Genomic DNA, 22,902 nt, shown 5'->3' with positions numbered 1-22,902 from the left:
TTTAATAAATAGTGTCGGTATAGTTTATTTTTATGTTTTTTTATATTCCCATATACGTATTTAATTTTTTCGTTTCAAATTAAGTGAAACTGTAATTTTTGTATGAAATATTTTTATAAGCTTAAGTATTGTGTAATTTATTCTTATAAAGGTAAATAATGACAATATTTTTTGTAGCCTAAATTACATCATTTTATCATGGAAATTGTCTGATTAATTTTATCATTTTTTTAAATAATATTTATGAACAAATATTACAATACAAATTCATTATTCGTGTCATATAACATATAAATATTAATTGGATACCTATAATAACATAATAGGTGATAGGTCAACATTGATTATTGGTACTAAAATAGTGTTAGTAGATTATACCTTCTGTAATTACAATGGGAAATTGGGAATTCACATAATTTATAGTTAATAAAATATTTTTGATGGTCAATTTAATGATAACATTGTAAAGTTATTTTATGTTTCATCTCGTTGTTTGAAAACATTAATTATTTAACTTGCATCATACCATGATATTATTGTAAACTAGACTATTATCCACTGCTGTATAATTTGCTGCAGGTTATTGGAAGGATTTATCAACTATATTAAACATTTAGGAAACATTATAGTTTTGTATTAATATGTAATCGATAAAAACCTTAATTTAACTGAGTAATTATTTACTAAAAAATTAACAGTTATAGTCCTATGATAAATTAAATCACGATTTAATTTATAAAATGTACAACGTGCATTTTTTTTTACATCTTTAAAGTAGGTATATTGTTAAACTCTCTCAGTAATCAATTATGTTACTAGTAACGGATTTACGGTGTATAAAATATAATTTAACTATTATAACTTCACAATATGTTTCATAAAACGTATAATTTTATCTTTACTTTAATAACTGTATATCTAAATATTAAGTGAGTTATAACTTTGGTGGTTCATAATCATGTCTGTATTTTCAAAGTTTAAAGTAGGTACATATATATTTTATACGTTTCCTCAGTTAATATAACGATTGTGATCTAGATTCTTAAGTAGAAACTAGAAATGGCTTTGTAAAATCCAATCTGCCTTTTATAGTGGTAGTAGGACTGTGCCTGTCGATGACTGTCCACCATGCACTGTATACATGTATTATATTTATGCATATACACTTTGCACATAAGACCTATCGTGTTAGTTCCACATAACGTGACCAGAAATTGTCTTTCGGTTTTATATTTTATTGGCCAATGCTTAGGACACGTTCAGGGGCGGAGCTATCCAATTTTCCGCATCTGTTCACGACGCGATTATTTGGATCGATATTTTCCCGCCGTCTGTTGTCGCCAACGATGGTGGCGACCATGGCGTTATCGTCAGATAGTCTACAAAAAAGGTCTTTGGACTACTTCCAAGACTATCGTCCATGATGGTTCTTTACCGATGATGACCATTAACAAATTATTGCCATCAGGAGGTAGATTATATGCGAGGCAAAAGTTGAAAGTTTTTTCGGGTAAATAATAATATATTAAATTGTTTGTATGCTTTTGTAAAAATTGGCCAGTGTTTTTTGAATTTATCGCCACTCAACAGCCTCTGCCTGAGTTGCATCTAATTGATATTCCATTAGCGTGGACTTGGAAAAAAACATTTAAGATAATTTTTTTGTCTGCTGTGCACTGTCGTTTATTTTTAAGTATATATTTTTCGTTTACTTTAGATTTTAAATGAAGTGAAGAAACTATTGGTTTTACAATAATGTATTTTTTTCAGAACTTACATTTTGGTTCGCTAAAATCGTTACAAAAGTTGTGTAAAGACTCTAACGACTGGGAAGTGTACAATAGTGTTACTCTAAAGAGATCATTTTTATAAATGATTATTAGGTATCGAGAATATAGTGAAATAAAATTGGCTATTTAAATAACATATAATTTCCTTTATAACGTTTTGTTTGATGAAATAAATGTATTTTGATTACCTATTTATACTTATTTTTAATAGAAATTATAGATTTAGTTTAGACATTTTGATTTTCAAGCAAATTAATTTGAATAATTTAAATTCTATTAATGTCAAATCAATTTAATAATATATTTTGATAATATTTAATTATATTTGTTTTTATAAAGTTTGAAAAACAATTAAGTATTACAACTTGTTAACTAAGTTATACTTTGATATTTGCGACCAGTATTGTGTTTGTGGAGTGTAGTTTCTGAGTTGAGTTTTTTTTTTTCATTTTGTTAGAACCGAAAAGAATAGTTTTCGCATCCACCTTCAAATGATGTCTCGATAATTTCCTCAACTTTTATTATGATCTAGATTTTATTTATAATTAATTATATATTTATTAATAGTATTTTTTTGTATAAAGTGATTTTATAGTTGTAGTGGTTTGCGTGGAATTTTACAAAACAAGATGTAATTTAAAAATATAATTAAGAATTTAATGTTTTTGTTTTCATTAATACAGTAAAAGCTTAAGCCTAAAAAGTTTTGAATTCATTTAAATAGTTTATCCATTTATCCCAAATAATATAAGTGAAATAATGGCTATTTATAAGTACTTGTAAAAATATACCCAACAATGTTTTTTTTATTTTCTGTTTTTCTCGAAAGATAGTAAATTACTGCAGAACTTTATTTAATATTTGTTGTCCGATTTAATTGAATTGTTCTGCCTGTTATATTGTAATATTTATTTAAAACTAAATGTTTTATAATTTTATACGAGTACGGTATATAATGGCACTTATTTACTATATTAATCAAAATAAATAATATATCACTATCGATATAGCATTAAGTATGTGGTGCAATAAAAATATTTGTATCTATGTGTGTGTGTATTTTTTTTTTGAAAGGTTCATAATTTTAATTATCTATGCATTTTATAACCGAGTTATAAAGTTACGTTATATTCCGTCGCCATATTTTTTTTAGTACAATAAAAATACAAACACACTTTGTATATTCTATATAAAACATATATATATATATAAAACACACATTAACACAGTTATAGTTTTTCTGTTTACTTGACGCGCGACGTATATTTATACGTTGAGTAATACAAACAAAGAGCATGTTTGAACATAAAGGGTTAATATGATTTTTATGCTGATCGGGAGGTTACGTTATTTATATAAAATGGTTTTGAAGAATAATCATTATAAAATTATCATTTATATATATGTATTATGTATATATAAAACAAATGATTTTAAACTCTTAAATGATAATATACTGTTTTTATTGTTATTGTTAAATATACTATACAATAGATTATATTATGTTTGCATACCCACATTAGGGTATTTATTATTAGTTAGGCAATTGACAGATTTTCTGTTTTATTTATCATACACTGAATGAATAATGTACTTGAAAAGTATGTATTATTGGATGAAGTGATACTTAAATTGTTAATGCAACATTTGATATATTTTAAAATTTCAATGTAATATTATAATAATCTAGTATGAAAAATTATGAGAGATAGGTAATGTTCTAGTTTATATTTATGTGTTATATAATAAAGAATGCGGGTAACTAACAATAATTTTCACTTAATGTTTAACAGGAACAAATATTAATCATACATAATCTGCAGTATAAGACATTTACATATATTTTTTTATTAACATAAATTTTCGGCAATTTCAAGCTATTGGTTGTCAATTGGTTTATATTTTATATTATTCTATTCTGAAAAAAAAAATTATATAGTACTATTGAATACATGATAGTATAGTGGATTATCACAAATGCATGTCTTTTGTAAATTCTTTCATGTCATATTTATCCATTTCTTCGTATAAAGAATGTACATTCTATGACGTTAAAAAAAATATTTACAGAAATGAAACTACCTATATCATTATGAAGATAATATTGTAAGTACACTGAAAATGATTATGATTTATGACAAATGTATTTAAGTAATTTAGATACGTATTATAATAACAGGTGTAATTTAAATTAAAGAAAATAACAGGAATTAATTTTGTTTAATATAGATAACTATTTCTTAATTTTTATCTTATTTTGACTTTAGTTTCTAAATTTTTTTTTTTTTTTGAAGCATAGAGTTGAACTTTTTTCATTCTTTAATTGATAATTGTTAATGTAAACAAAAGGGTTTTTTTGGTAATTTCAAAGGAAATAGTTTCTGTGATTTAACAAATCAAGCATTTTGGATATTTATTTATTGAGAAATATTATAATAAGCATTTGATAAACAAATCCTAATTTAATATAATATTGAATTTTTGAATATGGTTTTTTTCTAAAATATTTTATTATTTTAATAAAAATACTCATATGTATGCAGTTGCTGATTTCTAGATAAAACTTTTAAAGGTAGTAAAGTGTTCTAATATTTTTTCAGGACCTATATGTTCATTATAAAATGTAAATTTATGGATTTTCGTTAACATTTTTTTTTTTTGTAATTTTGGATTTAAAAACATTTTTTGTTGAGTAAAAGTGCTCTAATATATATATATATATATATTTACTTTGCATATCATTAAACTGCACTAAGGAATATTTATGAATAAATTTCAAAATTTTGATTTCATACGTATTGAGGTATCCTACTGTTGAAGTAGTTTGTTGTCTTTAAAGTGGCTCCGGGGAGTTGATCGGAGTAAACCATAGTTTTTAGAAACATGTGAAAATTCAACATTTAAGTGTAAATTATACAATGTATAATATACATTATCATGTGTAGCTTATATAAGTAAATTATACATCAAAAACTTTTAAATTTTGGATAAGTAACACATATTTTCATGATAATTTAACATTTATAGAACACGAAACACTAAAGTAAACTGAGATTATATCAGAACTTTTTTTAAAATGAAATGTTTTAAAAGAAAACAATGGTAAGTAAATACATTTATAATATTGATTTGAATTGAAGTGATTGAAGTTAACTAAATACTAAAGTTCAGAATCTGCATAATTTGGAATATGCATATTTAAATATACATACTTTCTGGATATGAAAAATAGTAATTTATATGTGTTTACTCAAATTTATAAAAATTATGTATCTAATTTATTTAGTATTTACAAAAAATGTTGTATATTGTATACTTATATTTACAATATCGTTTATTTGGTATGATGTAAATTTTATTTCTCGAATAAAAAAATTGATAAAAACATTGATGTTTCTCCTATAATATTTGGATTACATATTTTATATATTTTATTTACTTCGGTGGTATATAAATAATTTTTGACACACGGCACATTAAAATTCAAGTTGTAAATTTTTAAACCTAATTTGATTTGACGAAGTAAAATATCGAATTTAAATTTAATATTTTACTTTTTTTTTAAAATTTTCTTAACTATGATCATAGTGCAAGATAGAGTTTAATGAGTATCACGAGAATTACTTGTAATTTGGTACTTATCATTTAATTAAATAGGTACCCTTTAAGAGATAATTTTGTTAAAAGTTGAATTCAGTGTTTTATGTTTTTAGATTAAATAGTTAAATCCACAAAAATATAATATAACATTTTTTAGATTAGACTCTAGATTCTGTAGAAGTTACAGCGTGATATTTTTTTATAAATGTTGTATCTTATAATATAATTTGTGCATCGGGTATTTCAATGTTTTTGACCAGTTTGTAGTATTTGTTAATTTATGAATTAATTCACTGAACTGTAATTATTGCAGACATCTTAAGTTTTCTGTTAGATCGTCATGTAATAATTTTATTTTTGCTAGAAAGAAAATATATTTGTAACAAACTTCTACTACGTTAATGAAAGTGTTTTAATGTTTTACTATATGTATGACACTGATTACGTTGATCGAATTACAATATTATTGTTTATTAAATTGTTGATAATTTATTTGTATTATATACTTATAAAACTGAATATTTGTTTTGTATAATACATAATGCATGTCGTTAATAATTAACTCATTAGAGCATAATGGAATTGTTGTCAAACTAAAGATGAGTAAGCTCACAATTCAATGTCTTGTTGAATATCAATATTTAAGATTCTAGATTATATAATTAAAACGAGGTTATACTCTTCATATAAATCATATTTGGTTAGGTTGTTAGGTAGTACGTATGTAAGTGCTATTTTAGAATACATCGATCAAGGAAATATCGCAGAGGTCGTCGGAAATTATATCATTTCGAGTACAATTTCTGGTCCGTAACTTATGCCGTATTTCACAGGATTATTATCACACAGCATCACTACAACATATTTGGTTTACGTGTGTACAGTGTACACATTACACTTCGCGACTCAATCATTTTTCTGTCGTCCTATCGATCATTATATTCGTCTTTGACCATTTATTCTAATATATTATATTTTTTTTTTTACATAAACTAATATAAAAGTTTAAGTTTTAGATTCTGAGAGGAGCGATGTATTTATTGGATTTACAATAATTTGTTTTTAATACACCCGACATCACCTTTTGGGGGAGTAAAAATACTTTGGTTTTCAACTTGGGGGAGGTTTAATATTTATACCATAAACCTATTCACTCTGTTTTATGGTTATTGATTAGGTGATGTTGACTCAAAAGTTCATAACAATAATATAATATAATATAAATTATATTTATTATCATTATAATGGTTATAAATATTAATTTAATAAATAAATGCAATGTTTACGGAAAAAATATAATCGACCTACCAATTAGCTAAATAGATTATTGTACTAGCAATATAAATTAACATAATTATAATTATAATTAATACGAAATATACTTAGTGATGTAGGTTGATCACGGTGAAGACAGTCTTCGCTTAGAATTGTTTTTGTTTTTCGTGTACAATAATACATCATTAAATTTAAATTTAAGTATTTAACACATCTATTACAGTATTTCACTGAATACCTACTGTACAGCTGAGTAGAAACAACTTTCTCTCCTTTTAAACTAATAATTCCTATATTTTCTTCAAAGATTTTTTTTTATGTTTTTAAATTTTTACCTTGTATGTAATTGTTGTCTTCAGTTTATCAGGTTATTTGTTTTTCTATATATTTAAATTGGGTAAATAATAACAATAAAAACACAATTTATATATTTTTTTTTAGTATTTGTATTAGTGCAGAAAATCAAAATATTATAATCAGTATTATCTGAAAGAAATTTCCTATTTCCAGACTTATGTTTTATAAAAAAAAATTAAATTTCAGTTTTCAATATGTTACAATAATTGATATGAAAATTCGAAAATATCAGAGTATAATTTTAGCTTTAACACATTTCCTATGTATCTAAAATAGTTCAGTAGTGTTGAAGACGCCGATTATTTTGAACGTATAACAAAAAATACATAATATCATTAGGCTCTTTACTAAAAAATTGTTTCACAATGGCCACAATAACTGACTACCATAGTAGAAGTACTTTATCATATGCATTATTAAGTATGGATAATAACTATTCCTAACTTAGTTATGTATACTGAATACTGATTAATGACATAAAATTAAAATGTTGAAATATGTTAAAATAAGTCTGTTTTCTTAATCTAGTTTTAAATTGTATTTCTAATAATATTTATTTATTATACAAGATACATTTATTAATTTAGTTCAATTCAATCAATAAAGGTTTAGTACTTACATTTTACAGTAGTGAAATAATTCATACACAGACCTACTAATATTTTAAATACGAAATTTTAACGGAAGATACACGATAAACGAAAATATTTTGATTTGCAGAATCTTTGCAATGCTATGTCAAATATTTAAAATAAATTCCTTATACTCGCATGTTCTAGAATTTAATCCTAACAAAGTCAAAATTTCATACATGAATTATTACAAAATTAATGCCTTATTAATAATAATAAAAATAAAATAAAAATGTAAACAATTTTGTCTAAAATAACTAATTTTTGATCATTTTTTATTTAAATCTATGAAAATTGGGTACACTTTGATGAGAACAAAGCTAACATACTTACAATCCACATTGCTTATAGATTTTTACCACATAATACCATTCTCTTCCAGAATAAAATTAATATAGTTGAACAACAATTTCCAACAATTGTCCATCCATCTATAACATATTTCGCTTGCTAAAGTTCAATACACAATATCCAAAATCTTTGGAAAAAGTTTCTTTATTATAATAAAGTAGCTTCAGAAAAACAATATTTCACTGGTGCATTTTTAGACGTTTCTCGATTGTTCGACCGAGTGTGGTACGTAGATCTTCTATTCTAATTGAAACTCATCCTATCATATAGTTACAACTTAAAATCTTATAATTAAGACCTACTTAGAAGATCGCTTCTTCTCTGTATGATATAGCTCATCTACCTTTCCATCAAAATCAATTATTGCGAGAGCCTCCCAAGGCGTAGTCACTATAACTAAAGCACTCTTTTACGTCTCTAACCAATATTTACATAATGACCTTGTCATCTCGCCCGTTCATGATGTAGATAGAATTTTTTAATTTTTTATTCAATGTAAATGTTAAAAAATTACACAAATTATTTAATCAAAAGAATTGCGTCAGTAAATATACTTAATAATCGTAGAAAAAATTAGGATAATGGTGAAGTAGAGACCTTCTAATTTAGCTAATATCCAAATTATATTTACGTAAACGTATAAAAGTGTATATAAATAACTGATAAAGTGCATACTGGAAGGCTTTTTAAATTTGCTATTCAAGCCATAAATCGTTCATAACTTTTACTTGTTGTTATATTTGTAACAGATTGTGAATTATACCATGAAAAGAAAAAAATTCTAAGCAGAATAAAAGTAATTACAATTTGATGAAATTATTTGATAAATGTTGTATGTAGCATTAAGGATAATCGAGGGATTAAATATAAATATAAATTTAAATAATTGTATCTGCTTTAGACAAAGAATTTTTAGATTCTTATATCACTTTTTTTAAAAAACTGAACTGGAAGTTCAGTAAGTAAAAGTGGTATCTTTTGAGAGGTATATGTTTCTAACAAAATCAATGTTGGTTAAATTATTGGCATTATGATAATATAATATAAAAATAATACAATTTGTTTTATTTATTTTTAAAACGTGAAAATAATTGTTTGTACCAATGTCTGTAAGTTAATTAAAAAATGTAGGACTGAAACGAAAATTAATAATTTTAACATAATATGTTTGAGTAGAAGCATGTAATTATTAACAAAAGTGTTAACCAAGATAAAATATATATTGAGAAATTATAGTAAGCTAATTAAAACTTTCGTATATTTTTTTATTTGACGTGTACGGTAAAATACATTTTACTTTTTTTCCTCAAGTATTGAATTGAAATATTATCCATTTAATTTTAGTTTATTTACATGTACAATATTAAAATTTATTTGAATTATGTTCTATATTATATAATGTGTTATATTCATGTGGAATAAAATTTATATTTAAAGAACATAATACAGTATATAGTATTTTACAATAAATAATCATTTTTATATTTATCTGATTTGCATTATTATTAACTTTGATTGTTATTTTGTCTTTTATTTTTTTAGTTAATATTATAATCATACATTATATTTAATATAGATATTGACTAATTTTTGTGATTTTTAAAATCAGAATTTTTGAAACAATTTAACTTTTCGAAGTGTACCAATGTTTTGAAACCGAGAACAATAAAATCCATTAAAAGGGTTAAAAATGTCAAAATGTTGGCAATGAAAACAATGCTTTTCACATTAACTCAATGAACGCTATAGTTTATAACACTTTACTTAGTATTTTGTATTTTAAACTAAACAAAAGCCAAAATTTAATTGTCCAATAAAAGTATATAAATATCTAAGATTATTTTCTAAACTAATAATAATCCTCGTTATATATATATATATATATATATAGTATACTTTAGTAAAATGTTTTTAAAATATAAAGTGAAAACCTATAGTTGTTATGGAATTTAGCGTTCAAAGTTATAAATTTGATAATTTAATTCATAGTACTATACAGACAACATAATACTGTATTTTAACTTTCCAATTTGCTTATGATGGTATAAATTAGTTAGGTTTGCAGGATATTATGGCCTTAAGGTGCAATAGTAGTCTTGCGAGTGCCATTCAATCGTTTGTGTGTGCGAAAATAGAGCGATTATATTGTGGTTGAAAGATTCCTGCGTTTTAAAAGAGGCGACAGGGGAGATGAACGTGGCCAAGTAATTTACGACTTAGTTATTGGCAACGAAAGTAAATTGACATAGAATACGAAAATTGTTGTACAGTATATATCATACAGGTACAAAAAGATGAATAATACATATTGTGAGTGAAAATATTTTTCTTTATTTTTTACTTATATGAATGTATTATTATACTTTTTTCCTTTTGCAATTTACAACACCTTTAAACATTTAGATTACCTGCTAAATAATATGCAATTTATGGTTTGTTTGACTGAGAAATATAATGAATACGCTTCCTTGTTTAAGAAACATGTAAAATAACTCAAACTTTATCTTATATTTTCACGTGAATTGTGGATTATGATAAAAAAAATGTATGGTTGACAATTGTTATTTGGTCATAAGCGTCCATAAAACAGTAAATTATTGAAAAGTAAATTTTATTTTATTTCACCTAACCTAACCTTAAAATTGAATTTCGAGTGCGTTTAGTATTTTAAAAACATTAAGTTATGTTTATAAATTGTATTTATTTAGTTTTTCTACTGGTAAACAAATAATAATGTAGTATGAATACATTTAAATTAATTTGTATTTTAAATAGAAGACGATTTTGTTATTTGTATATTCTAGATACGATTAATATTTTTCTTTATTTAATGTAGGTAGTAGGAATAAAGTTATAGAATCAGGAATAACAATTCCCATTGTTTACTTTTCAGAAAATAATCATGACATTTACGTTATTCCAAGTTAGTCCATGTTTATATATTTTTATCTACAACAAAATATGTCGAGTTAATAGAAATAAGTGTTTCCCAGTGGTACACCTTCATTAAACCCATGTTCTCTTGAGATAATCCTCCTGCATAGTTTTAAGTTTATTTTGATGATGTGGAGACATATTAAACACTAATTTTAGTTCTAAACGTTTGGATTCACAAAACTCGCTAGAAATATTGTTCAAGAATGAAAAATTGATATTAATTATTTGAATAATACATTTAAAATGTTGTATGTATTATTATCTTATAAGTTTATAAAAAATTGTTTTTAAATTTGAGGTAAGATTTATGGTTGATAATAAATCTAAAAAAAATTACATTTTAGTATAATTTAAGGTAATAATATAAAGTACCAAATTTATTTTCTGACAACTATTCAATTAAAGGTATTTCTAGTGTAATATTAATTATTTATTTTTAAAATACATTTTAATTAACAAACGTAGATTTAGACACATTTAAGAAAAGGTTTTTTTATGAAGCTTATATTAATAAATGAGAAAACAAGAATATTGGATATTTTTCGGTATTTGTATATATTTTAAACGTACAATTACAATGCATATTTTTCCATTATTTTTTCATAGAAACAGCCTAAAAATAACATCTTCAATTATTTATATAATATTTTGAAACTTTTCTTCTTAACATGAAAAAGTTTTCATAGGAAATTATGCGATTAATATGACGTGACTTAGATTGTAAAGCAATCACCTTTACCTATTCACCGTACGTTACTTCTTTTATTATTTAGTAATATATTATTTGTTTTTATTTAACGACTATCTACAGGAATTTGTTTTTTTTTATACAGAACTTTATTTTAATTTTAAGATACCTATACAGCTTTTAAGATTTTTTAAATGAATAATCCTTTATTATCTATTGAAATAGTGGGAAGGTATACATATACTAATATGTTGATGATTACTCTATTGTAAAGGTGTCATCTTTTAGCAATGGTCACGTTCGTTAACCGGGATATGATGCCGAGGACCGTGATTTAAGGTTTGGTCTAGAGGAGGACAGGGGATAATTCGGTGTCAGTATAACGTGCGCTTCCGAATTAAAAGTCAAATTGTTTTCCACCCAGTAAAAGCTCATTGTAAGGGTTCGGGGGCTATAAATCATTCCCTTTCCGCATTACCAGGCCTTCGTTTACCACCTACTATCGTCGCTATACTGGCTGGGATTTTGCTTTAGTCACTGCTGCCCTCCACATAGTGGCCGTGTCACATTTTCAGTTTAGGTCAACCAGTGAATTCGACCAGTGATATCTTTCATACATCGCTGTGCCCATACTCTGCCAAGCGTACGCATTATTCTCGCGAGTTCAACACGTCACAGCCCTCTGTTTCGTTTCATCGAATACTTTTCCTCGCCTGTTAAGATAAATCGTTTGACCTTGGCAGTTTTAATCTAGTTTTAACCACCTCGTGTATGTGGTTATGCGCATGTGTATAACAGAGCAGAGGCGTCATGTTAGAGGAGAGAGAAATGGTAAAGTTTTGAACGTGACAAACAAGATTAGGACCTAGAACGTGACGATTATTCATCACGGTCTTTTGGAATTCGGTTAAACAATGGGACTACGCGTGAGTGATATTCTCCTTGGAAGAAAAGGAAAAAATTTTAATCTACATGCTTCATATGCTAAGATTATTTTAAATAATGCATTGGGAAGTCCACAGATTTAACTTTGTACGCGTCGCATTTTTTTTTAAATACTGTTATGGTCTAAAATTGATCAATATATCTTTCGAAATCATCGTGTATATATTTTATCTGATTTATAATATTTTATATATTATATAGATTGAAGACCAAGACTTAAACGGCCTAAAATGATTTGATTTTTTATTATAATTATTATTTACCGTTTTTTATAACTCACACCTATATAAATATAATAAATATAATACGTTTGATTGAAATGTATAAACAAATTTTAAAATCATAAAATATTATGTTTGTATTTGTCAAACAGACTATGTATAATTAACTACAAAATAAAATATGTGTATTTGATGAACATTTATGCACTAAAGGTCAGTGGCAAAACTAATTGCAATTTTTAAATATTTAAAATAATTATTTCTGTATAATACTTTATTTATGCGTATATGAATATAAGTAGGTTGCTTAATATTAATGAAGATGCTAAAATACTGCGTTTTTCAGATGATACTGTTAATCTCTTAAAAACAAAAAAATAATGATAAACTATATACCAAAGCTAATAAAGTCTTTAAGTCTATAAATTAATGGTTTAATTATAATATCCTTGAGTTAATTTCAAATAAATCTATCTTTTATTATTAATATTCAAGATACTAATCCAAATACTAAACAAATATTTTATATCCATAATACATTTTTTTTTAAATTAACCTCCTTAAATATTGAAAGAATAAATTCTATTTAATGTTTATTGAACTATATTATATCGATTTTCAGTTAAAATGGAAAATTCACTATTGACTAAGCCGTAAATTAGGTTTTGTATTCAGTAATTTGCGATCAATATTTTAAATCAACAACTGAGAGCTATTTGTATAAATATTATATCATTTGCAAAATCCATATGATGTCTAGGGTGTAGTAAGAAAAATAAGAATTTTCATGAATAAAATGATAAGTTTTATTCCAAAATTATCTAGTTTTACATATTTTATATTAAAGAAATTTAATGTACAATTAATAAACTGCTTAAGATATTAAGTGCCTTGTTATTAGATTTTAAACATAAAACATATTCACCAATAAGTTATTTTCATTATAACACTATACTCAAAAAAAAAAAAAAATATATTAATTGAATTTCATCAATTTGTAATAAGCATTTTGGTAGTAAAAGTTGCTTAAATCAAACAAAAATGCTTTATAATTGTAGAAACATATAAATACAATATATCAATCACTACATTAATATTTTTATTTGTTTAAACGTCACATACGTAGGATAATTTAATCTTGATTTTTATTTCTATTATTTAATTTTGTATACAAACTACATATACATATATACAAAATACAAATATTAATGTAAATGTATTAGATGACACATCACTCGACATCCTGGGCTTAATAGTACTATGACTTATGAGTGTATGGTACAATACTTGTGAATTTTTTTTTCTTTTTATTTTAATGAAGTTAGAATAGCTGTAGTTCAGACGTTTCACTATTTGTCTGTATGTGTAATTCCCACAATAGCTGACCCTGGGTAGTTCAAAGGTTTTCGACAACCACGAACTGAGACCTTATTAAGCCGGAGCATCGCGGATTTTCGCTTTAGTAAGGAAAGATATAGAAAGTTTGGGAATAAATAAGTATGCACATTTTTGATGGAGATATATGAAATTTAATTATAAGCCGAGAAAGCCGAACGGCATAAAACTTGTACTGAGAAAATAGGAAAATTTGTTAACTTAAGTGAAATATAATAATAATAATTTTAACGATAATAGTAATAATGATTTTGGTGATAATAATAATAATAATAATTTTAAAGAAACCTCGTGAAGGTGCCCCGACGCTCGTAGACACCGAGGGTACATATAACAATCAAAAAGTATAATATATAAAAGAGGTATGGACGGTATAGTACTCACATACCGGCCGGATATAAATAAATAAATATATACGAGATATATATAAATAAATATAATTTTATATTAATGAGATATAACTCAATTTCATTCATCGCCTCTGCCTGCTCAGCATATCCACCGGGAGAACGATCATTTGTATTCTACTCCACGATGTTAGTGCGCGCACTTTTTTTCAAAAAATTGGGTGACATACTTGACGACCATCTAACTAGACTACTAGAGGTAAGGAACGGGAGTGTTTTTCTTTTAATACACCGGGTAGTTTCTAGTAGCGGCTATCGTCACATATAAAGCTACGCGTATGATAACGACGTCGACGGCGTAAGCGTAGGCGCGCGACACGCTAGAATTATAGTTAGGAGTTATTAATTTATTATAATAGTTTAATGTGCATCAGAAATCACATATTTAGTATTGTTTCACTATTATTCACATATTTTATCAATATTAGTTAAAGAACTCACTACCTTCAATACAAGTAGGCACTTATAAAAAAGTGTGAACAATTGTATATGCGCTAATATAATCTATTAAAATAGTCGAAAATTGCTTGAAAATTGAATACATTATTATTGAATTAAAATTAAATAATACTCAATAATAAATTTACATATGATATACCTAACATAGATTTTAAATTGATTTAAATAGGTAAAAATGATTTTTTAAATTTTTAATTTATAATCATTCAAAGCTCTCAACAATAAAAAAAATTACCTGTTTTTTATTATTTTAATCACATAATTACATTTGGATTTTATATCATTACAATTATAAACAATTTGCTTATAAACTCTTTAACTTACCAACACACTCCAACTTTAATGTAATTCAAACGTTTAAATTGAAAAACTACAATAGAGAAACGTTATTTGAATACAATTTAATAAAAATGTTTTAAATGTATTTTTATTTGCTTATGTAGACAGTTCATCATCTCTTGTTTGTTTATGATATCTTGTAAAGTTTTACATGTTATTTAAACTATGAACGTTTATAGTATATAAGTCTATATTAACATTTTAATACAACACATAATATAATATAATATAAAAATAAAGAATAATCACTGTATATTGTGTCATTATCTGTATTATTAAACCGGATAATAAATTATCATATTAGAAAGTTATCTTAAAATTAAATTCTGTTTCTTCATCATCGTTGATAATTTTCAATAGTTTTTTCTTATGCTTAAAAATACTTATACAATTTATACTAAGGATGATCCTTAAAAATTATCTTTAAATTGTAAACTAATTATCATGATCATATTATCTTTAGTAGGTATAAAAAGTTAGATACAATTTAAAATAAGTGTGATTCTCATTTAAAAGAAAGAATTTGGTATCACCACAGAACATTATTTAAATTTAAATAGTATATAAAAAATCTCAATACTTGAAAATATGGTCCTTATCATTACATAAAAATGTCAAAAACAAGAATTTGAATAAAACCATTTTAATGGAAAAAATTGGGAAGAGAGGTATTAAAGAATCACTTTGTGTTAATATATCATATTATTATAGAATAAAAAAAGAGGTTAATTTCTCTCACACACGTGCACTTTTTATATACCATTTTATAAGCGTATTTATATTTGTGGGCTTATTATGATTTACGACCGTCATGCACTAGATATTGTCATAAATGTATCTCACGTAAAGACATGATGCTGTCACTGAAACTTTTTTTTAGTAATTGCTCTTGATAAGTGCCTATTCTATACATTATAAAATATAATATTATTGTGTTTTTTAGTAATTTCCAGTATATTAGGTGTATTGATCAAAAAAATTAATAGGACACATTTAAAATTGGTGTTTTTTTAAGTACGTTCTTTCTAGATTCTATACTGTTTGTGTATTTGAATGTCCATACAAAATATTTTAATTAGGTATTGCAATAATTTAATATAATCATACTTAAAATGATTGTAACATATCTTTGAATTTATCACGATAGGTGTTTCGTTTGCCATGTAATACATTAAAATTATAATTTCTTATACTTTAATTATGATTAACATAGTAATAATTTAGTATATTATTTAGTAATGAATGAATAAAATGTATTATACGAATATTATACTTGAAATATATTAATATTTATTTTAATTACGACTATAATAATTTATTACTCAATAATAATTGTAACAGAAACTTTTTATTAATTACGTAGTGCATGTAATTGATAAGTATAAATGTATGTTATTGTTATATAGTATTGTACAACAATAATATTAAATAAAAATTAGTATAAATAAAAGATGGAATACATTTATCACGGAAAACATTTTTAAAAATGTTATTTTTATTATTTAAAAAGAATTCATGATTCTGTGATAAGAATCACGACTTCAGGTAGTGATTCACAGGAAGTCTCATTTTACTTTTTTAATTTTTGTAAGTTTTAGTTAATTATGATCGCATTAGTATTTTGTATAGTAGAGTTTATTGCCTCAAACCTAACCATCTTGATGAAAAATGTAAACAGAATTTTTACCATAGCGCGTAAGTAATTTCGTTAACATCTTTAAAAAAGCTATGCAAATTAATTTTATTACTAAATTAAAAGTTTTTTTTTAAACATTTAAAATCCATGTCATTATTTATAATAAATAACTTTATTTTGGTACATAAATATTAGCTATTATTATGACGATCTTGATATGGATTGTATTAAGTAAAAAGTAAATTATTTAAAGAATTTTGGATCTTAAAATATTTTTCCTAGTAAATACAATCATCATAATATTAATGATATCAATTGAAAATAAATAAGGTATATTAATGTATTTGTTTAAATAACAAAAATGTAGTGTAGTATTCAAAAAAATCTGTATATTTAGTATTGTACTCCACGAAAAATGTATAAACACATACATATTATTTATAAATATATTTTATAACTTTATTATTGCGAATTTTTTTTAAGTAGTTTCTAACATTCTATGTCACTTCAATTTCAATAAAATCTGCATAGTAAATTTCTATAATAAAAGTTGAGTTTCGATAATTTTTATAAGAATTTAAAAACTATTATAATTAAAATACCGCTATTTTAAAAACTAATTTTTTTTATTAGGTACTACATTTTGATTTAATACTATACATTTATAGAAGAATTCGAATATTTTATAAAAAACTTAAAAAGAAACAATGTAATCAACATTGAATATTAATAAATATTAATAATATATTATTTTATTGTAATTTAAATTTAAATTTAACACGCGACTAGAATTGTATGTGTTAAAAACCATTTGATGGAGTTCAATAGTTAAATCTTTTAAATATATTACTGGTTAAATAATATGTGGTTAAAACATTTTAACTGTATTTTATTGAACGTCAACTGAAATTAATGTATTCACCATTAGCTTTTTTTGTGTCGTATTACAGTTAGGAAAAAGCTGTTAATCTGAACGTCTAGCGGTATTTTATTGAAACACGTTATACACGTGGTAAACCGATGTAGAACCTAAGTTAACATTGTTAATATTTAGTGACAGATTTTTAGAAGTAATATTATTAGAAATTGAAAATTTTATAATTTTACTCAGAACATTAGGTTGTTTTAGCTGTGAAATAGTAATTAACTTGATGTTTTTTTTTATAATTCCATATAATATCGGGAAAAAAGTTTTCATTAAAAATAGTAGCAAACATAAATATCAGTATAGAAAATATATTAGTGTACAACTTTTTTTTATTAAATAAGTTGGAAAAAAAGTATGAGAAAAATATAACATTGTTCGTAATAATATGAGTACCATAAAAATGAAAATGAAATTATAATTATAAGTTAGAAGGACTATTTTTTTGATGCATAATGTATAACAATTTGTTATATTATAGTTTCAGATAATGTATGATAGAAATCGTTTTGATTAGTTGATTTTTATTTTATTATAGATTGCAAAATTTATATATTTTAGTTATTCAAAAAAAAAAAAAATTAAATTCTTTAAATAAAAGTCAGTAAATTATCCTTTATATGGCTTAAAATATAAATTAATTTAATAAACTTTAGATAATGATTCATTATTTCATTATTAACAAGCCTTTAATAATGTATTATATTTCATATTCATTTTCAATGATATAGAATAACATATTTTATCATAAAAGGTAAAATTATCTTTAAAAAGTTTTCTGTTATCATAATTGAAACTTATTAGTTATAAGAATTTTGCTAATACAGAAATCAATTAAAAAAAAAAAAAAAATAATAAATTATCTAGTATATCTACATTTATTTATATTATCATCGAATATTAATAATATATTATTTGATTTTAATTTAAATTTAACACATGACTAAAATTATTTGAAAGATGTGAGCTTAATAATGATATTATGATTTTATAATATTATTTTATTATATTTTATTTTTTTTTATAATTTTTTTTTTTATATTTTATTTTATTTTTAGATTTTGTGTGTTGTAAAGAAAAAAGTAATGGTTTTTTAATAATGATTTTTTGTTATAATTTTGAAGGTGTTAATTTTTTTGAATAAGATCCACTAAAATTTTCAATTGACCTATTTTTCATTTAAAATTATTTTTATTATTTTTTGAGTTTCCAATAAAAATAATTTTTTGGTTCATGGAATTTTGTCTTAAGACGTTGGTTTTTAGAGATTTATTTCCATTGAATTTAACTGTATGTATTCAAACATAACATTTCAATACTTTATGATTAATTTTGATACATTTATATTGAACAGTTTATTAAATACAGTCGTACAAAATAAAGTTAGGTACTATATTATGAATTACATCATTGTTTTTTTTAAAAAAAAAAAAAAAATGATTTAACATTACATTCAAACTTATACAATAAAAGACTAATGTGAATTAAAAAAGTCAAGTGACTTATACGATTGGCCTATGAATTGTATTGTTATATTTTATTCTTCTGATTTTCACCAATTCATTCTAATGGTTTTATATTTTTTTTTTGTGTTTGTGTAGAATTATTATTGCAATTTATAATTTATAGTAAAAATAAGATTAAAATTGAATAACAACAAAATTCAATTGTATACTTATTAAACTAATTTAAAACCAGCTTTATTGCATCACATTGTGTTTTTTTCTGAAAAAAAGTGTAATTTAAAAAAATTTACTTTGAATAATTTACAAAACCCGTCATATTATATTATTTTTATTAAACTGCCAACACTCATTTTATCAAGAAAAGTATGGATGAGATGTATATGTATATATAATGCAGTTTTAGTTAATTTCTTTGTCTTGAGATTTAGGTCAAATTCTTCTGATCCATCGTTATCCTATTGTGTTGTATATGTATACACTATACGTATAGTACATCAAGTGGCCACAAGGATCTCTTATTGTGTTGGTCATTTTGTACAAGCGAAGTAAAACGAAAAATAAAAGTTACCTTTATGAATATATATGCTGTGAATCCAATGTAAAATTGACTTGCTATGTTTTTAGCCATTTCTATTTCTATGTAGATACATAATATGTACATTACATGTATCAGAATTTCGGTATTTTATGGAACTCAATTTTCTATAAAGTTATTGAACTGTCAAATTTCCACCAATCGTTTATTGGAAAATAACAATTCTGCCAAGATTTTCTAACTTCATATATATTTTTTTATATGAATTAATAGCAACCAATATGTACCAAATAACTGTAATAGAAACCCATTTACGAAAAATAAATGCATACATATACAAATATTGTTTTTCATTAGGTTATTGATGGTTCACTAATGTATAATATTTATATTTGTTTATTTTTATATTCACGCTTTAGTATCGTACTAAGTTCTTTTTATCAAAGCGTTTTCTATATAAATATATATGCGTTTATTAACTTGGATGTGCTTTTAAATGCCATATCAGACAAAATGGGTTTGAAAAATTGATCGAATTCGTATTTATTCATACGTATGATATGTATTAATTTGTTAGGCTGTGCTCATAAAAATAAAATTATTATAAAATAAAAAATATTAGAATATTTCCGTTGAGTTGAATAAAACTATAACCACCAAATATTAGAAAAAAACAAGCATTTTTAGGTTATTTGATGATGGTAATGAATAAATAAGATGTCTATAAAATGTGTTTGTATTTTAACCATCCAACTATCTCGCAAATGTTTAAAGCGAGGAAAAACAGAAAAAAATAGGATGATTAAATTAAAATGACTTTTTAATTATTGTTTTAGGTAGGTACTTACCTCTTTTGTTTCAGTTTAATTATGATGAAATTATTAACTTATCAACTTTTTATGCATATGGTTTAAATTACTTGTACTTAAAATGTATATAACTGTAAATTTGGGTTCAATTATTAGATATGTGACTGACTGTTAGTTATCACTAATTCGAGATTTTTGTTTTTGTATTTTTAAGTTCAAATACAGGTGTTATGTTATTAGCTATAATAATTACATATTTAATAATTCTTAAAACTCAGGTTATAAATATAGGACATATATCGAAAAATTTTTGTTTTTGTCCCCCCCCCACGGGTTATTTTTTGACATTTATGAATGTCTATGATAAATATAAAAGCAACTTAGAGTCCTTCCCCTCGTATTATTATGACAATAAATTAAATGTGATTTATTCATGTAAAAGTGTAGTATAAATTATATATTTATATTTCAACATCAGATTATTATCAAAAATCTCGTTTAGGAACTTCTGATTTAAAAATGTGCCACGTGGCCTTATATTAATAATGAAGTTTGGGTTTTGAACTATTTTTTTTTATAATATATTGTAGTATGATTTTGTAGCAACTTAAAACATATAATTACTTAATCAAAATTAATTGAATCAACATAGATATTTGTATCTGTACAATACATACATATAATTATGTATGTATATTATAAATACATTTAAGAAAAAATATTGTTTATTATAACTGATTTATTATTTTCTATAAATAATTGAGATGTTAAATAAGTATTTACTATATTTGAGCTTAAATAAAAAACAAAATAAAAATGATTTATCTAAACCATACTCGTACAGAGTAAATTATAACTAAAGAATTTTATATGGTTTACCTTCGGTTATCGGTATGAGTGTATGACCTATGGGCTGCGACTGTTTTATAAAACATGTGTGTTATTTAATTATTTTGTTTGTACTTAATCAAAAAAACAGCGTGTGGTACTATCTTTACATTTTATTTATCAAGTTCTAGCTTATATAGTAATATAATATGTAATCCACACCATTTTTGTTATATACAGTTTAAATATAATTTAAATTCTGAGTGGGACAATGAATGTATTGATTTTATAATGATATATGTTTTTTTTGTTTCCATGTACACAATTTATATAAGAAAAAATTCTTTGACATTCAACTTCGAAGCTGCTTTATATAACGAATTGGACTTAGTTAGTATTGTTATTATAATTCAAACGATTTTTTTTTTTATAAAGCACTTGAAATTTTTATTTTGAAAAAATTCGTAAAAACTACGAACATTTTCAAACTATATTTTAGATATAAATAAATATAAATTTTGATTTTTAAAGTCTTTTAAATAGACAAAATTCCATAAAAGAAATTTACTTGAAACCAGAAACTCTTAATAGTATTTAAGCATTTTTTTTTTTTTTTCATATAGACATTAAAAGTTTAAATTTGGATAAAGAATAACAATTTTAATTATTTTGTCCCAATTAAAAACAATTATATATTTATTATTCGTGGACTTTTTAACGTTTACATATCTATATTATTATATTTTATATATAAATGATTTTTTTTTAAATATCAAACTGATAGCACTCAGAATCATTTTTCCTATGTAATAATTTATCTTTTAATTCAAATTTAACACATACATTATTGTAGTGACTTAAATTAGTTATCTACTCTTCTCTTACTTTTTACAAATACGCTTTTCTTTAGTTGAAACTATACATGATAAACTATATAGTTGTTAGGTGACAGATATTTAATGTGAATTTATTTGAAATACCATTCATTTATCGTATATAAAAGGTATTTAGTTTTAATTCTTTGAAAACCATACTATTTACTATTTAATTTCTAGAATGTAGACCAACATGCTTATACATATATACATTATATGCATGTATAGTCGATGATGGTAGAAAATAGAAAATTCGATGACTCTTATAAATGTATTAAGTTATCCGAACTTTGAGCTTTATGTTCTACGGACACAATTTCTTTGAGCACGTGTTTATCTGTCACAAGCATGTGATCAACCAAGAATACTTCAGCCAAAAGTTGGAAACATTCCTTGAGTCTATTCTATCTTATTTTAAAGAACATTTTTTGA

General features: G+C 23.8%; 1 protein-coding gene across 1 annotated transcript in view; it reads left to right on the top strand.

Moving 5' to 3' along the window:
• The window catches only part of LOC113558654 (glutamate receptor ionotropic, NMDA 2B), a 266,124-nt gene that overhangs the window by 27,968 nt on the left and 215,254 nt on the right, over window positions 1–22,902 (top strand). The window lies entirely within an intron of this gene.

This window comes from Rhopalosiphum maidis, chromosome 4 (genome assembly GCF_003676215.2).
Source record: "Rhopalosiphum maidis isolate BTI-1 chromosome 4, ASM367621v3, whole genome shotgun sequence".
Classification (NCBI taxonomy): domain Eukaryota; kingdom Metazoa; phylum Arthropoda; class Insecta; order Hemiptera; family Aphididae; genus Rhopalosiphum; species Rhopalosiphum maidis.
Note: the sequence above shows the minus strand (reverse complement) of the source record. Positions and strands in the feature narration are given on the sequence as shown.